This window comes from Lepidochelys kempii, chromosome 22, assembly GCF_965140265.1.
Source record: "Lepidochelys kempii isolate rLepKem1 chromosome 22, rLepKem1.hap2, whole genome shotgun sequence".
In the NCBI taxonomy this organism is placed as follows: domain Eukaryota; kingdom Metazoa; phylum Chordata; order Testudines; family Cheloniidae; genus Lepidochelys; species Lepidochelys kempii.
In genome coordinates this window covers 19,861,468-19,882,618 of record NC_133277.1, presented here as the reverse complement: position 1 = coordinate 19,882,618, position 21,151 = coordinate 19,861,468, and the positions used below count along the sequence as shown (strand labels likewise).

Sequence of the window (21,151 nt, the reverse complement as noted above, 5' to 3'; positions counted from 1 at the left end):
AACGCTGTTCTCTTGTGACTTTCATGGCTAGAACGTTTCAAGTGGCAAACGACCGACTCCTTTCAAAAGAAAGTTACTTCTTGTGCAAGTAATTACAGGAACTGCTTCACACGAGTGACTGAACAAATAAACCCAATCTCTCCGACTGGGATTGCAAAAGTGACAATAATGCCATTTCATGATATTGGTAGTTCTGCTAGGTACCGGAACACAGTGACACCAGTCCCGCTGCTCTACTACATTCTAGCCATCAAACAGAGGACCCTTCTGATCACAACCCAAAAAATATATGATCTAACCCCGATTCTTCCAAACAAAGCACACCAGTCTTCTCCAGTGACACCGATATCTTCGGACCGCAGGGACAGAAATAGCTTCCTATGAGAAATCAAAAAAAGATTAGCATTTGTTCTACAGCCATTGAACGTGCCAAACATCTCAGTTTCTAAAACAAACACAACAAAATTCCCGTTGACGTGCACCCACTGAAACGTATTTCCCATCTTCAACATAGAACGGACCGACAAGACTACCATGATCGATAACCATACTTAACTTGCGAACCTGACGTCAAATCCACTTCCATTTTGGGAAACAAGTACTTCCGCAGCTTGCCACAGCCCGTTCCCTCGGTTCTGGACTCGGATCCCCCTGTGGCACGCAAACAATAAATGCCACGTTATTGCTAAATGCCATAACGCCAAACTCACATTGCTAAACTGACATATTCGACAAGCCAAAAGAGCCCTGACACATTCCTACCCACAAAGAAGGAGCAACCAACTACTTCTATTCAGTTACAATGAACAAGCAACATACTCAAAATTTACACGATACTCATGGCCTTTTCCCACCCTGACTGGGGCCCATCGCTAACTGAGATGCTCGCATCCTCCTGAGGAAACAAGGTAGTGGTGACCAGTGATGCAAACCCAGTGCTGTGTGAGAGAGAAGAACGGAGAACTGAGCATCTCTAGTTACAGACAGCTCACTCTGCCAGCGATCGACTTTCCCTCAGGGGAAACGCACCCTTCCGCCGTACAACCATCTCCCGCCCACCCCTCACGTGTCCATTCAGACTGGGGAGAGAGTTTACAGGACTCCCACCCCTAAAAAGGGAGCCTCAACGGCACATATACTTCTGACTATCGAACCCTTCGGCACAGACTTAACTTTGACAGCCGCTCCCGCTCTCAAGATCGTCTTGTCCTTTGTACACGGCCCTTCGCTCCCATACGCTGACGTGACGGTCAGACAGAAGTAGTCACGACCCTCCGCGGAACGACACCACACGGTACAGGATCTGGACGCGCCTGCAGAGACGAACAAAGCTTGACTGCAAACCAACTGGCAAAGCGCCCAACGACACGATCTGAAACATGACCTCCCCTGCATACTGCTTTCCGAACGGAAGGAACGCCTACCACACATTACACCCCCCCTCAGAGAACCGCCCACCCACCCCAAACACGCTCATCCACATACTGGTGGCCCCCCACGTGTCCCACCACAATTGGGACCCATCGCTAACTAGGATGCTCACATCCTCCTCGGAAACCACCACCACGAAGAGGAGAACGCAAGGTGGAAGCGGTGACCGGTGATGCGAACCCAGTGCCACGTACGAGAGAAGAATGGAGAACTGAGCATCTCTAGTTACAGACAGGTCACTCTGCCAGCGATCGACCTTCCCTCGGAGGAAACGCATGCTCCCGCTGTACAACCATCTCCCACCCACCCCTCACGTGCCCATTCAGACTGGGGAGAGAGTTTACAGGACTCCCGCCCCTAAACAGGGAGCCTCAACGGCACATATACTTCTGACTATCGAACCCTTCGGCACAGACTTAACTTTGACAGCCGCTCCCGCTCTCAAGATCGTCTTGTCCTTTGTACACGGCCCTTCGCTCCCATACGCTGACGTGACGGTCAGACAGAAGTAGTCACGACCCTCCGCGGAACGACACCACACGGTACAGGATCTGGACGCGCCTGCAGAGACGAACAAAGCTTGACTGCAAACCGACTGGCAAAGCGCCCAACGACGCGATCTGAAACATGACCTCCCCTGCATACTGCTTTCCGAACGGAAGGAACGCCTACCACACATTACACCCCCCCTCAGAGAACCGCCCACCCACCCCAAACACGCTCATCCACATACTGGTGGCCCCCCACGTGTCCCACCACAGTTGGGACCCATCGCTAACTAGGATGCTCACATCCTCCTCGGAAACCACCACCACGAAGAGGAGAACGCAAGGTGGAAGCGGTGACCGGTGATGCGAACCCAGTGCCACGTACGAGAGAAGAATGGAGAACTGAGCATCTCTAGTTACAGACAGGTCACTCTGCCAGCGATCGACCTTCCCTCGGAGGAAACGCATGCTCCCGCCGTACAACCATCTCCCGCCCACCCCTCACGTGCCCATTCAGACTGGGGAGAGAGTTTACAGGACTCCCGCCCCTAAACAGGGAGCCTCAAAGGCACAAATAGTTCTGACTATCGAATCCTTGGGCACCGACTTAATTTTGACAGCAGCTCCTGCTCTCAAGATCGTCTTGTCCTTTTTTACACGGGCCTTCGCTCCCGTACGTTGACAGCCGTACGGCGATGTCGTGACACGGTCACAGAGAACTAGTCACGACCTTCCACGGAACGACACGGTACCGGATCTGGACACTTTTGAAAATAAAAACAAAGCTTGACTGCAAACCTCAGTTATAAACTCTACTCACAAAGCTCCCGACACCACAATATGAAAGATGACCTCACCTGCATACCGTTTCCTTGAGAGGGAACAGCTACTATACCCGCCACATAGGACACTCTCATCCACACGGAAAATGGCTACGCTTCTAGATAGTGGCGGCTCTCCCCCTTTCCCTACACCGCAGGGACCCATCGCTAACTAGGATGCTCGCATCCTCCTCGGAAAACCACCACCGTGTAGAGGACCTGTCATCCCAAACCAGTGCTGCGTAAGAGAGAAGAACTGAGAAGGGAGCATCTTTAGTTACAGACAGGTCACTCTGCCAGCACGCTCGGGGGAAACGCACGCTCCCTCCGTACAGTGAGCTCCCGCCCACCCCTCAGGGTCCATTAAGAATGAGCAGAGTTTAGAGAACTTCCGTAACTAAAGAAACAGCCTCAACATCAGAAACGCTTCTGACCATCGAACGCTTTGGCGTATACTTTATCTTTGGAGATTGGACAGGTGCTCTCCCTCTCGAGATTTCCTTCGCCTCGGTAGACATATGTCCTTCGCTCCCATATGTTGAAATTGCTTACAAAATACAGCAGCCCTGCGACGGACGAAGAGAAAAATATGCACAACCCTTCACTTCTCGATGCGACTCGTTACCGGATCTGGACGCAGCTGCGAATACAAAGAAAGCTTGACTACAAACGTGGTTTATAAACTCTACTCGCATGGTTTCAGGCAACCAAGTAGAAGAAAATACAGGAGGGGCAAGCAGCTGAGATTAAGAGAAGAAACTCGTACTAAATATTACGGTCTCTTCAGACCGGTCCCCACCTAACCCAGACAGAAAACTTCTTTGCTTCTACAACAGTCTGACACCATGGACGCTCTACCGATACCAGATGTCTGTTTAACAGAAGCTCTGTCGGAAACAACCCCTAATGTCTTTCCTCCTAATGAAAATACAAATGATAATAGGGTAATCAAACACGCTATGAGCAACCTGAAATGAAAGAAAACCACATTACACAAAAATAAGCACAGAAAAATAGCACATTAATCACAAATACATATCATCGTTACCTCGCATCGATACTCACCCTGACTATAAACACCCCTATAAGCGCCTATGCGCATCTCTTTGAACCAACACAAAGCCGAATGACTTATTGTGACAAGACCCCAGCTTATATACTGCCTAAGCTCCACCCCTCCGTTTCCCAGCATGCTTTAGAAGCCAAAGGCAGCTATAAATACAGACTCAGACGACACAGAAACCCTTTAGTTCATTCCTAGCTTAGCGGTGGTAAGTGCTGTTCGTCTTGATGTATTAATCGGCCTTCCTTCTTACAATACAAATTTGCAGAAGACTCAAACTCTATCACCGAGTAACACTATAATTACCATGTTTCAGGTTCGTAAAAAGAAAATGCTACCTAGAGGGAAGAGGGGACTCCATGGTAGGTCCAGTTGGGGGCTGCCAAAAGAGGTACCTCAACGGTGCTGGGGCGGGGGGTTTGTACTGTGAGAGGGTATTTAGGGGGTAATGGAAAGATTACTTGGCTGACGCTTGAGGGCATACCACAGCCTCGAGTTCAAAATGGAGGATGGTGTCGATCCCTGACACGCCGCCCAGGCAGCTGCCATGGGCCAGAGAAACCGTACCATCCCCATGACCGACTTTAGGGAAAATGGCAACCTGTGCAAACTTGTACTTTGCCCTGGGCTGCATCCCCTGCACACCCCACTGCTTCCTCCGAGTGCTTAATTTACATGGACAAAGGTCACAGAGCACTGTATGGGCAGCTAGAGAGCACTGGCTGCTGGGTAGGTGTCCAGTTCTTAAGGCGACGCCACCACCCTCAGCAGAATCGCAGACATAAGGGTCGCATAGTGTATTGCCACCCTGACACCTCCGTTGCTGCTGCAGCTTGTGATGCCTGGCACTGGGCACATGGCTCAAGGTGGACTTCGTGCTGTCACGCAGGGGGCTGCATCTTGCTGGAGCCCACTCCCGGCTCACTGGAGGCGACTTTTCATATTTTTGTGGGGGAAGGCGATTTTAATCATGATTCCAGGGGCTATTTGAGCACCTGAAAACTCCAGGTTTCTTGTACATGATAACTTAGATATAGTACTCCTGTCAGCTAAATCCTAATTCTTACATATATACAAACTCCAACGAAAGCCACATTTTCAGTTTATATTTTTTTCTTTCTTTATATATATATATATAAGTTCAGAACAATCAGGAGATTGTTCCCACTCCCAAGCCTGAAGGTGTCAGTTCTGGAGCTTTAACACAGATATCAGAAACACACGTTTGCTATTTTGTACATTATCTTTAGTACAGATATATACAAAGTCAGCAAATAAGCAGATTTTAAGCAGAGTTGATTTAACCCACACTCTGCATTACTACCATTATCTAGTCAAAATTAAGTAAATGCTTTTTAGTGCAGTGAAAAAAACCATTCATTAAAATAAACATACATGATTAATGTAGTGTTTTCTCTTTTACTAAGAAAGGAAATTCATTTCTCTAAATATTTTTGCATTTATGTTTACCAATAGATCAAAATCATGTATGTGACTCACTAACGTTTGACAGGTTTCAGAGTAGCAGATGTTAGTCTGTATCCGTAGAAAGAAAAGGAGTACTCGTGGCATCTTAGAGACTAACAAATTTCTTTGAGCGTAAGCTTTCGTGAGCTACAGCTTACGCTCAAATAAATTTGTTAGTCTCTAAGGTGCCACGAGTACTCCTTTTCTTTTTACTAACATTTGAGTCCATCGTGGTTATTAGTATCATACATGGAACCACATTTATTTTCATACAAATGTAACCCTTCTGCCCGTCAGAGTTGGCAGCAACAAGGGCCGGGTTCAATATCTAGGGGTTCCATTCCAATAACACAATGCAAACTGGCTCGAGCCCCCACCCAGTGACCTGGGACAAATATATACCACCCCCGCTGGGCGCCTCCAAGAGGCAATACTTCCCCTCTCGCAAGCCCATAGTCTGAGTGTAGCAAAAGTCTTTTAATAACAGAGAGAAACAATGTGGCATTATGTTGGGGAAACACCACCAACCGGATTCATAACACAACCCATGAGCAAAAACAACCCACCCCAGGCAAATTGGGGCATGCCCTTTTCCCTTTGGTTCTTGAGTCCAGCAACCCCAAAAGTCCAATGCCCCAAAAGTCTCTGTCCCTGGTCAGGGCAGCCCCAGAGTTCGAAAGTTTATCGGCGGAGCTTTACCTCCCAACCTGGGTGGAAATGGGACGGGGGTAAGAGGCACCTTACGTGATCTGAAGCTGACCGCCCCATAGCTCCATAGCGGCGCTCCGCTCCGCTCCGCCAGCCGCCCCACAAAACTCCTTCGCACAGCTGCACTCCGCTCCACCAGCCGCCCCACGAACTCCTTCACTCAGCTGCGCTCCGCTCCGCCAGCCGCCCCACGAACTCCTTCGCTCAGCTCCACGGCCCACAAGCAGCTCCTGCCATCCACACACTGCTCCGTGTCGAACTGCTTCGCCAGCCGGCCCGCAAACTGCTCCACAATATATCTTCAGGCTCCCCCACTACTTAACACAACACTCAGTGATTTCAGCGCTTAGGTGAATTCAGCTTATAATAGGGGAGCCCCAGTGCTGGTGCACTGTCAGCCCAAAGTGAGCTCAGCAGCCTGTAACTAGACTTCTAATGAAATCAAAATTAGCTCTGATATTCCACAGTGGAGAGAGGAGGAAGTGCAATTAGCATGTAAGGCCCTCACCAAGGGGCCCATGCCACCAAGTATTAATACTTGTCCCCAGCCTCTCTCCATTCACACAGTTTTGGAACCCATGACCCTTGCCTAGCGAGTGCTACTTAGATGATGGTGAATCCCTCCATCGTAACAAAAGGCCACGTACAGTTCCAAGCACAGTTCCCATAATCAGGGTAATAACAATTTATTCTTCCTGCCCCAATAACAGAGACACTGGGGATCCCACAGCAGCCAAAGTGACCATTTGGGCAGCTATGGTCTCATTCTAGGCGTGGTGGGTGTGCCTATGCAAATGAGATCGGCCCCTGAAATTCTTTTCCACAACTTGCCACACCTCACCACCAGATGTCAGGGTGGAGCTCATCCTGACACTGCTTACACAAACATTAAGTTATTTTACAGATATCACTAAAAATATTATTTGAAAATAAGCGACCTTCAGCTGCGGTGTCTACAGTTGTGAGTAGAAGCAGAATTTATGTTCTAGCAGGATACTATTATTTGATTGTCTGACTTTTATCATATTGTGCTTCATAGTTGTTATTTTAAATAATGAATGTCAATTGAGCAATTACAATTACTGGCCCGGACAGGTTAGGCATTTTAGAACTCAGTTCTACCTTCAATTTCATTATTTGAGTAGTAAACTTATGAAATGCACACACCACATTAAAAAAATGAACAAACAGCATTGTAACCCTTAAACTTTGAAATGCATCATGCACATATTACTTCCTTTGAAAGAATAAAATTGCAGAGACTATAACAACAACAACAACAGTACAAGTGTGTATGTGAGAGAGAGGCTGTGTGTATCTGGAGAGTCAGCACACTCTTATTTTAAATGGAGACCTCACTCATCAGAAGGCTTGTTCAGTCCAGCAGCAGCACTCAGGACACAGAGGCAACATCACAGACTCCTCACCCCCACTACCCAAGCTCAGCAGAGACCAGGTACAAAGACGGGGGATTGTGACACCCCAGCATCAGCCTCTACACAGCAGACAAGAGGTTCCTGGGACCAGCTCGGCCGGGGATTGCTCCAAGTGTGGGGAGGGGGCGAGAACAGGGGCACTGAAACAGAGGGCACCAGGGAGCCATGCCCCATTGCTTTTAATATTATTTTCTACAAGCCATAAGGGGAAGAAACATCTGTGTTTCTCGACAGGACAGTATTCAGGGCACACCTCATGTTCCCATGAGGAATGCTATTGATGACACACCTCTTGTTTCCAGAGGGGACAGTATTCAGGACACACTCCTTGTTCCCAGGAGGAGTGCTATTGATGACGCACCTCTTGTTTCTGGTCGGGGGGGGGGCGGTATTCATATCACACCTGTTGTTTCCAGAGGGGGCACTTTTCAGCACACACCCCTTGTTCCCATGAGGAATGCTATTGATGACACACCTCTTGTTTCCAGAGGGGACAGTATTCAGGACACACGCCTTGTTCCCAGGAGGAGTGCTATTGATGACACACCTCTTGTTTTCGGGGGGCAGTATTCAGTACACACCCTTGTTTCCAACAGGACTACAATTCATGACACATTCCTTGTTTCTGGATGGGGTAGTATTCAGGAGACACCTCTTATTTCCAGAGGACACAATATTCAAGACACACTCCTTGTTTCTAGAGAACATTGTACTCATAATTAATACATCTCTTCTTCCCAGAAGGAACGGTGTTCAGGACAGACCTCTTGTTCCCAGGGGGAGTACTATTGATGGCACAACTCTTGTTTCCAGAGGGGACGGTACTCAGGACACACCCCTTGTTTCTAGAAAGAAAAGGAGTACTTGTGGCACCTTACAGACTAACCCACAAGTACTCCTTTTCTTTTTGCAAAGACAGACTAACACAGCTGTTACTCTGAAACTTGTTTCTAGAGGGGATGGTATTCGGGACACACCTCTCCTTTCCAGCGGGGAAGATATTGAGGACACACCTCTTGTTCCCACTAGGAGTACGAATGATGACACACCCCTTATTTCCAGGAGTACCACCAATGATGACACACCCCTCGTTCCTGGGAAGAGTACTATTGATGACACACCTGTTGTTTCCGGAGGAGACAGTATTCACGGCACGCTTCTTGTTTCTGGAGGACACTGTACTCCTAACGTATCTCTTGTTGCCAGAAAGGACAGTATGTCGCACATAGCTCTTGTTCTCAGGAGAACTATTAATGACTCACCCGCTTCTTTCTACAGGGGATGCTATTCGAGACTCACCCCTTCTTTCTGGAGGGGACACTGTTTGGGATAAACCCCTTGTGCCCAGAGGGGACTGTTTTCAAAACACACCTCTCATCTCTGGAGGGAACAGTCTTCGGAACATACTTGGTCCCCGTGGGGACAGTATTCGTGACACACCACTTGTTTTTATGACGAGTAGTATTGATAAAACATCCCTTCTTTAAGGGGGCGGGGGGACAGTATTTGAAACACACTTCTCCCTTCCAGAGAGGACAGTATTCAGGACCCACCTCTTGTTCCCAGAGGGAGCACTATTGATGACATACTTGTTTCTGGGGGGCACAATATTCGGGACACACAGCTTGTTCCCACTGAGGACAGTAATTGTGACTCACCTCTCGTTCCCCCGAGTACTATTGATGAGAGCGCTCTTGTTTCCGGGGGGATGTTATTCGGGACTCACTTCTCGTTCCCAGGAGGAGTACTATTGATGACACCCCTCTTGTTTCAGGGGGATAGTATTCAGGACACACCGTTTGTTTCTGGGGGGGACTACAATTCACGACATGCCTTTGTTTCCAGGGGGACTACAATTCATGACACACCCCTTGTTTCGGTGGGAACGGTAGTCACCGGTCACATCTTGTTCCCAGAGCAGACAGTATTCATGACACACCCCTCCTGTCCAGAGGGCAGGGTACTCGTAGCACATCTCTTATTCCTAGAAAGGACAATATTCAGGACACACTTCTTGTTCTCACAAGGTGTACTATTAATGACACCTATAGTTTCCAGGAGCAATACTATTAATGATAAAAAGATAAGGAGTACTTGCAGCACCTTAGAGCCTAACAAATGTATTGGAGTGTAAGCTTTCGTGAGCTACGGCAGATGAAGCTCCTTTTCTTTTTACAGACACAGGCTTACACAGCTGCTATTCTGAAACCTGTCATTAGAATCATAGAATCATAGAATATCAGGGTTGGAAGGGACCCCAGAAGGTCATCTAGTCCAACCCCCTGCTCAAAGCAGGACCAATTCCCAGTTAAATCATCCCAGCCAGGGCTTTGTCAAGCCTGACCTTAAAAACCTCTAAGGAAGGAGATTCTACCACCTCCCTAGGTAACGCATTCCAGTGTTTCACCACCCTCTTAGTGAAAAAGTTTTTCCTAATATCCAATCTAAACCTCCCCCACTGCAACTTGAGACCATTACTCCTCGTTCTGTCATCTGCTACCATTGAGAACAGTCTAGAGCCATCCTCTTTGGAACCCCCTTTCAGGTAGTTGAATGCAGCTATCAAATCCCCCCTCATTCTTCTCTTCTGCAGGCTAAACAATCCCAGCTCCCTCAGCCTCTCCTCATAACTCATGTGTTCCAGTCCCCTAATCATTTTTGTTGCCCTTCGCTGGACTCTCTCCAATTTATCCACATCCTTCTTGAAGTGTGGGGCCCAAAACTGGACACAGGATTCCAGATGAGGCCTCACCAATGTCGAATAGAGGGGAACGATCACGTCCCTCGATCTGCTCGCTATGCCCCTACTTATACATCCCAAAATACCATTGGCCTTCTTGGCAACAAGGGCACACTGCTGACTCATATCCAGCTTCTCGTCCACTGTCACCCCTAGGTCCTTTTCCGCAGAACTGCTGCCTAGCCATTCGGTCCCTAGTCTGTAGCTGTGCATTGGGTTCTTCCGTCCTAAGTGCAGGACCCTGCACTTATCCTTATTGAACCTCATCAGATTCCTTTTGGCCCAATCTTCCAATTGGTCTAGGTCCTTCTGTATCCTATCCCTCCCCTCCAGCGTATCTACCACTCCTCCCAGTTTAGTATCATCCGCAAATTTGCTGAGAGTGCAATCCACACCATCCTCCAGATCATTTATGAAGATATTGAATAAAACCGGCCCCAGGACCGACCCTTGGGGCACTCCACTTGATACCGGCTGCCAACTAGACATGGAGCCATTGATCGCTACCCGTTGAGCCCGACAATTTAGCCAGCTTTCTACCCACCTTATAGTGCATTCATCCAGCCCATACTTCCTTAACTTGCTGACAAGAATACTATGGGAGACCATGTCAAAAGCTTTGCTAAAGTCAAGAAACAATACATCCACTGCTTTCCCTTCATCCACAGAACCAGTAATCTCATCATAAAAGGCGATTAGATTAGTCAGGCATGACCTTCCCTTGGTGAATCCATGCTGGCTGTTCCTGATCACTTTCCTCTCATGCAAGTGCTTCAGGATTGATTCTTTGAGGACCTGCTCCATGATTTTTCCAGGGACTGAGGTGAGGCTGAGTGGCCTGTAGTTCCCAGGATCTTCCTTCTTCCCTTTTTTAAAGATTGGCAGTACATTAGCCTTTTTCCAGTCATCCGGGACTTCCCCGGTTCGCCACGAGTTTTCAAAGATAATGGCCAGTGGCTCTGCAATCACAGCCGCCAATTCCTTCAGCACTCTCGGATGCAACTCGTCCGGCCCCATGGACTTGTGCACGTCCAGCTTTTCTAAATAGTCCCTAACCGCCTCTATCTCCACAGAGGGCTGGCCATCTCTTCCGCATTTTGTGATGCCCAGCGCAGCAGTCTGGGAGCTGACCTTGTTAGTGAAAACAGAGGCAAAAAAAGCATTGAGTACATTAGCTTTTTCCACATCCTCTGTCACTAGGTTGCCTCCCTCATTCAGTAAGGGGCCCACACATTCCTTGGCTTTCTTCTTGTTGCCAACATACCTGAAGAAACCCTTCTTGTTACTCTTGACATCTCTGGCTAGCTGCAGCTCCAGGTGCGATTTGGCCCTCCTGATAACATTCCTACATGCCCGAGCAATATTTTTATACTCTTCCCTGGTCATATGTCCAACCTTCCACTTCTTGTAAGCTTCTTTTTTATGTTTAAGATCCGCTAGGATTTCACCATTAAGCCAAGCTGGTCGCCTGCCATATTTACTATTCTTTCGACTCATCGGGATGGTTTGTCCCTGTAACCTCAACAGGGATTCCTTGAAATACAGCCAGCTCTCCTGGACTCCTTTCCCCTTCAAGTTAGTCCCCCAGGGGATCCTGGCCATCCGTTCCCTGAGAGAGTCGAAGTCTGCTTTCCTGAAGTCCAGGGTCCGTATCCTGCTGCTTACCTTTGTTCCCTGCGTCAGGATCCTGAACTCAACCAACTCATGGTCACTGCCTCCCAGATTCCCATCCACTTTTGCTTCCCCCACTAATTCTACCCGGTTTGTGAGCAGCAGGTCAAGAAAAGCACCCCCCCTAGTTGGCTCCTCTAGCACTTGCGCCAGGAAATTGTCCCCTACGCTTTCCAAAAACTTCCTGTGTATTATTAATGATACACCCTTTCTTGTTTCCAGAGGGGACTGTATTCAGAACACACCTCGGGGGGCCAGTATTTGTGTCACGCTTCTGGTTTCTGCAGGGTCAGTATACATGACACACCCCTTGTTTAATGGGAGAGGGGGCCAGTATTCACGTCACACCTCTTGGTTCCAGAGAGGACAGCATGTGTACCACACCTCATTTCCAGGAGTACTATTGGTAACACACCCCTTATCATAGAATCATAGAATATCAGGGTTGGAAGGGACCCCTGAAGGTCATCTAGTCCAACCCCCTGCTCGAAGCAGGACCAATTCCCAGTTAAATCATCCCAGCCAGGGCTTTGTCAAGCCTGACCTTAAAAACTTCTAAGGAAGGAGATTCTACCACCTCCCTAGGTAACGCATTCCAGTGTTTCACCACCCTCTTAGTGAAAAAGTTTTTCCTAATATCCAATCTAAACTTCCCCCACTGCAACTTGAGACCATTACTCCTTGTTCTGTCATCTGCTACCATTGAGAACAGTCTAGAGCCATCCTCTTTAGAACCCCCTTTCAGGTAGTTGAAAGCAGCTATCAAATCCCCCCTCATTCTTCTCTTCTGCAGGCTAAACAATCCCAGCTCCCTCAGCCTCTCCTCATAAGTCATGTGTTCTAGACCCCTAATCATTTTTATTGCCCTTCGCTGGACTCTCTCCAATTTATCCACATCCTTCTTTCTGGAGGGCACAGTATTCGTGACACATCTTTCTGGAGGGCACAGGATTCGTGACACACCCCTTGTTCCCCGAGGGGACAGTCGTTGTGTCACACCTCTTCTTTCCAGGAGAAGTACTATTGACGATGCACCCCTTCTTTTTGGAGGGAACAGTATTCCTGACTCACCCCCTTCTTTCCAGGTGGAATGCTATTGACAACAGATCCCTGGGGTTCCCGAGCACGGAATCGACCCTGCACAGGACATGTTTTCGCTGAGGGAATGTGGCCAAGAAGACATTGAACGCATCTTGTCACGGGAACGATGATATTGGGGAAAATTAGAATTGCACCATCTGCAAAGCAGACTGCTACAGCGGGGAATTAAACTACTTCCTGTTTCTGAAGAAGACTAACAAAACACGACATATTTTTTATTATACATAAAATGTTACTGACTAACCGTAGATCATTATTGGTTTCAAGAGGACAGCAGGATACTATTTAAATATTTGAGTGTTGCTATTAATATTTACTTCAGAAACAAGATGGCTGGAGCTGCACCCCAAAGCACAAAGTTTCTAATAGCTGCAGCCCTTGTGCACATTTGAATCCTGCATGGAGAAAAGTGCTCTCTGATTGCCTCCCATACGTGCCCCTCCTGGACTACGGCAACCTCTCAGATCTACCGTAGCGCTAGCTCTCTCACTTTCCCTAACCCAAACTCATTCCAAAGGAGCAGGAGGGGGGCGAGCTGTGAGCGCTCCTCTTTCCCCAACTCCCAAAGCCTTTGAACGAGCAGTTACAGGAAAAAAAACCCTCCTCCCCATCATGAGCTTGTGTGAAAAACTCATGTCCCCAAAAACTGTCTCCTTTGACTAGAAAATGTTCCTCATTCCATCGCTAGTGTTCCCTACCCACCCAATGAAAATGGTCTCTCTTCCATATAAACAGGAAGTAGCCCTCCTTCCATAACTAAATTTATCCCCAGCCTTTAAGTGGCATACATTCAATCAACAGTAACCTGTCTGAACATAAAATGCCCCAAGTCCCGTCAATGGTGTGTTCCGTGAAAAACAAGCAACACCCCAAATCCACTGTATACCGTCCCCCACAGAAACAAGAAATAGCCCACATACCAATCAAAGTGACCCCCGGTGACATTCCCCAGGGTAGAACCTGAACCGCTCAACTCCAGTCTCCCTTGAACTGTGCTTGGCTAGTGAAAAGCAGCTTCTCCACACTCTGCTCAAACACATACATGAACATGTACAGTCGCTCCCAGCCGCTCACGAACCATGTACAGGATGACATACACACATTTTCAGTCCTGGCCTTGGACCCCAGAAATGTGCATCTTTAACTGTCCAGCACACTATTGCACAGAACAAGCTCATTATTAGTCCATCACGTCATCCAAGGAAACGATTATGCCTGAGCCTTTGTTAACCTAACTAGAGATTCCCCAAATACATCGACTGCAACACGCTGCTTCGACGCAACAAGTCTATTAACTAGGAAAATATCACTTACAAGGATAAAATCACAAACCAATTCTGAATTTTATGGCCTTACACATTTTATTTCTTTTGTAACCAATTCCTAAACATCACCAAGCTAAATACCATTTCAAAGCCAAAAGATTTCTCACCCAACAGCTTACAACAGTTCATACTAACTGGAAAGACTTCCAGCCACAACCGCCCTCCCCACAGTTCAGTGATGCTCCAATTGTCTGTCAAGCGATCTTGTTGCCGTGAGTACAGACAGAGGAGGACAGCTAACGATGAGGTCACTGTCTCTTACTTTTGGGTCCTCCTTCTCTCTTTCACAAATATCCCCGACTGGGGTGCAGATGAACCATCACGGGCATAATTGAAATGAGTACTAGTTAGTAAAACTAAGACTGCTTTAAATAGTACAAGGACCTGTGATCTTGAGCAAACTGCAATAAATTCTTGCTGATCTTAAATACAAAAAAGAAGCTTACAAGAAGTGGAAGATTGGACAAATGACCAGGGATGAGTACAAAAATATTGCTCAGGCATGCAGGAGTGAAATCAGGAAGGCCAAATCACACCTGGAGTTGCAGCCAGCAAGAGATGTTAAGAGTAACAAGAAGGGTTTCTTCAGGTATGTTAGCAACAAGAAGAAAGTCAAGGAAAGTGTGGGCCCCTTACTGAATGAGGGAGGCAACCTAGTGACAGAGGATGTGGAAAAAGCTAATGTACTCAATGCTTTTTTTGCCTCTGTCTTCACGAACAAGGTCAGCTCCCAGACTGCTGTGCTGGGCAGCACAGCATGGGGAAGAGGTGACCAGCCCTCTGTGGAGAAACAAGTGGTTTGGGACTATTTAGAGAAGCTGGACGTGCACAAGTCCATGGGGCCAGCTGCGTTGCATCCAAGAGCGCTAAAGGAGTTGGCGGATGTGATTGCAGAGCCATTGGCCTTTATCTTTGAAAACTCATGGCGATCGGGGGAAGTCCCGCACGACTGGAAAAAGGCTAATGTAGTGCCCATCTTTAAAAAAGGAAAGGAGGATGATCCTGGGAACTACAGGCCGGTTAGCCTCACCTCAGTCCCTGGAAAAATCATGGAGCAGGTCCTCAAGGAATCAATTCTGAAGCACTTAGAGGAGAGGAAAGCGATCAGGAACAGTCAGCACGGATTCACCAAGGGCAAGTCATGCCTGACTAATCTAATTGCCTTCTATGACGAGATAACTGGTTCTGCGGATGAAGGGAAAGCAGTGGACGTGTTTTTCCTTGACTTTAGCAAAGCTTTTGACACTGTCTCCCACAGTAGTCTTGCCAGCAAGTTAAAGAAGTACGGGCTGGATGAATGGACGATAAGGCGGATAGAAAGCTGGCTAGATTGTCGGGCTCAATGGGTAGTGATCATTGACTCCATGTCTAGTTGGCAGCCGGTATCGAGCGGAGTGCCCAAAGGGCCGGTCCTGGGGCCGGTTTTGTTCATTATCTTCATAAATGATCTGGAGGATGGTGTGGATTGCACCCTCAGCAAGTTTGCAGATGACACTAAACGGGGAGGAGAGGTAGATACACTGGAGGGGAGGGATAGGATACAGAGGGCCCTAGACAAATTGGAGGATTGGGCCAAAAGAAATCTGACGAAGTTCAATAAGGACAAGTGCAAAGTCCTGCACTTAGGACGGAAGAATCCAATGCACCGCTACAGATTAGGGACCGAACGGCTAGGCAGCAGTTCTGCAGAAAAGGACCTAGGGGTTACAGTGGACGAGAAGCTGGATATGAGTCAAAGGTGTGCCCTTGTTGCCAAGAAGGCCAATGGCATTTGGGATATATAAGTAGGGGCATTGCCAGCAGATCGAGGGACGTGATCGTTCCCCTCTATTCCACATTGGTAAGGCCTCATCTGGAGTACTGTGTCCAGTTTTGGGCCCCGCACTGTGAGAAGGATGTGGAAAAATTGGAAAGAGTCCAGCGGAGGGCAACAAAAATGATTTGGGGACTGGAACGCATGACTTATGAGGAGAGGCTGAAGGAACTGGGGATGTTTAGTCTACGGAAGAGATGAATGAGGGGGGGATTTGATAGCTGCTTTCAACTACCTGAAAGGGGGTTCCAAAGAGGATGGCTCTAGACTGTTCTCAGTGGTAGTGGATGACAGAACGAGGAGTAATGGTCTCAAGTTGCAGTGGGGGAGGTTTAGGTTGGATATTAGGAAAAACTTTTTCACTAGGAGGGTGGTGAAACACTGGAATGCGTTACCTAGGGAGGTGGTGGAATCTCCTTCCTTAGAAGTTTTTAAGGTCAGGCTTGACAAAGCCCTGGCTGGGATGTTTTAATTGGGGATCGGTCCTGCTTTGAGCAGGGGGTTGGACTAGATGACCTCCTGAGGTCCCTTCCAACCCTGATATTCTATGATTCTAACTTATTAAAGCTTAGAACATAAAACTGTCTAAAATAATAACTGCACCGTTGTTGCAGTCATTCCAGAACAACGGTTTTGGCCTGTAGTTAAATTACAGCAAATTAGTAAACAAATGGTTTTTAAAAAACTGACAACTGTAAAGGTTATTTACTTACTTTTTAACAACATATTAAGCCGTTAGCCATGTAGTTAATAAATATGCAAAAAACATTTTACCTATGTGTGACATTCCACAGCGTACAATCTACACCAGCGAGTCCCAACTGCAGGTCTGTGAGCTCTGATGCCCCATGGGGTAGAAGACCTGGCATTGCGCAGGGCTAAAGCTGGGAGCCCCAAGCACCGGCCTCCCGTGGGACAGAAGCCCCCAGCCCTCCAATCTGGTGGCTGAAGCCTGGAGCCCACCACAGCCCCCCGCACAGTGGGGCAGAAGCCCTGATCTAGACTGTTGAACAGATGCGTCCCCTTAGTTCTCCAACCTGGAGTGCTTTTTACACTGCTTTGCTGTGAGAAGCACCACTAGCAGTCAGTTCGTACACAGCCTCCAGGCTGTGATTTACTCCCAGCTATACAGTGTGAATGCCGGCAACCAGCCACGCGCATGTTACACTGCAGAAGAAGAGCAGCAAATTCCCAATCTCAGACTCCCCCCACCTCCAGCAATGTGCATCTTGTACTGCCCGGGACACGAGCGGACAGTGTGAGCTCATATAAAGGCTGTCGTTTTATTAATAGAAAATGATATGCACAAGCCATGTTATCTCAAGTGGAAGGTCCCAAATGCACTGCTTAGCAAACACAATTGTTTTATTGTTAATCTTTCTTTCTGTAGTTAAAAGTCAGCAGTTCTCCAACTGGGGGTCCTGATGGCAAGGTGGGGTTGCGGCATTGCCAGTCTACCATGTGCTCTGCCTTTAGAGCTGGGGGGCTGGTGAGTGGGGTCTGCTGGCTGGGCACCCAGCTGCGAAGGCAGCACCGCTGCCAGCAGCAGTGCAGAAGTACGGGTGGCAGTACCATGCCATGCCAGGTCAGCGGCTGCTGCTCTCTGGCTGCCCAGCTCTGAAGGCAGCGCGTAAGTAAGGGTGGCACGGTATGGGGAGGGAGGTTGTCGCAGCCTGCAATATTTTCAAAAGGGGGTCCCGGCCAAAAAGTTTGAGATCCTCTGTTTTAAATGATTGCAAGTACTGAGGCATGAAAGCAAGAATTGGTTAAAAAGAAAATAAGATAAAACGCACAGCAATACCTAACTTAGCAAGTTGAATGGATTCAAAGCTAAGCTTTTTCTTACCGTATGCTCTTCACAGTCTGTACTATCTAGAGGCCTCCAGGCTAGGACCCGTCCACCAGTTGTGTTTCTTTAGGTGCTGTTGCTGCTATGAGTGGTGAAGAGCGGAGAAGAGAGGTGATTTTTCTTCTCTCCTTATACTTTTGACTCACTGTGATTTATGCAAGGGAAATTCATTTTTACTTTGCCCGCTTAACCTAGCTTTGATTTGTTTGGTTCCAAGCATGTGTGTTCCCTGCTCTCATTTCCACTGGCTGTATCTGTCTTATATCGGGTATATTGGAGGTATACATGACCATTACTAACAAATCTGTCCCACCTTCACCTTGTAAAATGCATGGTCTCTACAGATATCAAAGATGATACACAAATCAGATTCAACCTTTAAAGTTGTGCCAACCATATCTGGAGAGCCGTATGAGCAAGAACATAATATATGTAATAAAAATGTATTACACAAATTTTGCTTTTTTGTGGAAAAGAAAACATAATCTAATCATTATGGCTTTGAGTCACAATTTGTGATACAGTTCTCCAATCAGTGGGCTTCATTATAATTTAAGGTTTCAGAGTAACAGCCGGGTTAGTGTGTATTCGCAAAAAGAAAAGGACTAGTTGTGGCACCTTAGAGACTAACCAATTTATCTGAGCATGAGCTTTCGTGAGCTACAGCTTGCATCCAATGAAGTGAGCTGTAGCTCACGAAAGCTTATGCTCAAATAAATTGGTTAGTCTCTAAGGTGCCATAAGTACTCCTTTGCTTATTATAATTTAAGGCATGCAAAGCGCCTTTCTTTAAACTTTGACTTTCCAATTTTGATTTGACTAAATAGTAGAAAATTCCAAGAAACATTGTGGATTTGAGGTCATTAAGCCATCAAAGTGAAGACATAATTTATGTGTAGCTAAAAAGAAACTAAAAACTGATATTAAGTTGTAAGACTTTGGGCTGTAAACTGAAAATGGGTAAAGATCATCATTTGTTTCACTGCTTGCATATTTAAAGCTGCACATTCATACAGACTATTAACATGTTATGCACCAATGGCTAAACTTGCTTATTTGGCATCATAATTTATCCTTGTGGAATTTGAGTTTTGGTTTTTTTTAACCATCAGCAGTCAGCTGATGTTTTTGGGACCTCTTTTTGTAGTTACGAGCCATTTCCTACACCCAAAAGCAGTTAACAGGGAAAAAAGTGGAAAAAATAATAACAGCCCAATGCTTAAACAACAGTGCATGAAAGAAAAGTATCATTATGAAACCAACACACAGAAGTGTGGTTCTGTAACTATCCTTGTAGGTCATGTGACAAATTATAGGTAGCTAACAAAACAGTAGTGTGATAGCAGCTCTGATTTAAGCTAAGTTGAAAGCCATGTGGTTAAGCAAGTAAAGTTTGGGTTTTTAATGCTTTTGCAGAAACCTTAATCACATTTTAAAACACTTTAGGGTTACTAAGTTTTACCAGTTATAAAAATGACACACTGTAATATAAACAAAAGAAAAACAAGCAAGCGTTTAACATATGAAAAAATAATTATAAATGGTTAACCCTTCAATTTTTTTAAGCAAAAGCACTCTCACAATTGGCTTTCCAATTGTAGTCTTAGCATGCCACGATTCACAAGTAAATGAAAGAACTAATTTTTTTCCACACCAAGAAAAAAGCGGTTGAGAGCATTAAAAACTGCAATCGATGTTGTCTTTTTGAAAAGGGGACTTTGAGTGGCTACACAACACAAACTTAACTATCTGTTTCAATTTCTGTGTTTCTTGGTTTGGATGCATTTTGTTTCTTTTGTATTTTTCAAGTAATTATTTCACGAAATTTGGATTGAACCCCTGCCCCTAACTGCCCCATCCCTCCAACCCCTATCTATACCCCTGCCCCTTGACCACCACCCTCAACTCCCCTGCCCTCTATCCAACCCCCTGGCTCCGTGCCTCCCGACCATGCTGCCTGGAGCGCCGGTGGCTGGCGGCGCGGCTGCACCAGGAGAGGCAGCCGCGCTGCACGGCACAGAGACCGGGTCAGGCCGGGCTCTACAGCTGCGCTGCCCCAGGAGCTCGCAGACCCCCGGCCCAGAGTGTTGCGCCAGCGGAGCAGTGAGCCGAGGCTGCGAGAGAGGGGCCGGGGGCGAGCGTCCCAGGCCAGGAGCTCAGGGGCTGGGCAGGACGGTCCCACGGGCCGTAGTTTGCCCACCTCTGTCCTAGATCCAAAGATGTGACTCATATGGAGTACAGGACGGGGGCTTGATTCTGTGGCAGCACAGGCTCAGTGTGTCTCTCAAAAATGGGAATGAGGCTACGAGACACCGCCTATTTTAGGTGAACTGAATTGACAAGGCACAGGGACCTTTCTTTGTTTGGGAGAAATGGTCGTAACACAATATGGTGGCCATCGTGATTTGAAAGCAGGGGATGCTATTGAACAGATGTTGCTGGTTTTGTGAGAGCGACACTAATAATGGGATGAGGGATTTACCATGGCTACCCATCCCTGGAACCAAGGCAGTGACGGAACGCAGAGTGTTTCATGTTTTACGGAGAACATTATTCACCAGGTCAGAGGCCAGAAGCTTCAAGTCAGAGCCAGGCAGGATGTGGCAACTGCCGCTCTAGGTGGTGCAATGATGCAGGCTGCCAAAACGTTCCCCCATCTTGTCCTTGTACCGGTTGGGGGTTCCAGGGCTGTGGCTGCTCCTCAGTTCCCTGCTGCCCTTCGACAACTCACAGACCTTAAGAGCCGCTCGGGTGCGGGTCCCGCTCCAGCTAGATTCAGAGGCCTTTCCTCAGGGGCCAACCCCATACTAACAAATTCTCTCCACCAACAAGAGTCATAGAATTATAGAATATCAGGGTTGGAAGGGACCCCAGAAGGTCATCTAGTCCAACCCCCTGCTCAAAGCAGGACCAATTCCCAGTTAAATCATCCCAGCCAGGGCTTTGTCAAGCCTGACCTTAAAAACCTCTAAGGAAGGAGATTCTACCACCTCCCTAGGTAACGCATTCCAGTGTTTCACCACCCTCCTAGTGAAAAAGTTTTTCCTAATATCCAATCTAAACCTCCTCCACTGCAACTTGAGACCATTACTCCTCATTCTGTCATCTGCTACCATTGAGAACAGCCTAGAGCCATCCTCTTTGGAACCCCCTTTCAGGTAGTTGAAAGCAGCTATCAAATCCCCCCTCATTCTTCTCTTCTGCAGGCTAAACAATCCCAGCTCCCTCAGCCTCTCCT

General features: G+C 47.3%; 1 long non-coding RNA gene across 1 annotated transcript in view; it reads right to left on the bottom strand.

The window, feature by feature from the left end:
- Positions 1-2,171: 2,171 nt before the first annotated feature.
- Positions 2,172-21,151, bottom strand: part of LOC140901768 (uncharacterized) — a 31,216-nt gene continuing 12,236 nt past the window's right edge. Inside the window, exons 4-5 of the long non-coding RNA XR_012155957.1 lie at positions 17,911-17,995; positions 2,172-3,380 (exon numbers count right to left, since the gene is read on the bottom strand). This is a non-coding gene — a long non-coding RNA (uncharacterized lncRNA). The remainder of the gene's footprint in view (positions 3,381-17,910; positions 17,996-21,151) is intronic.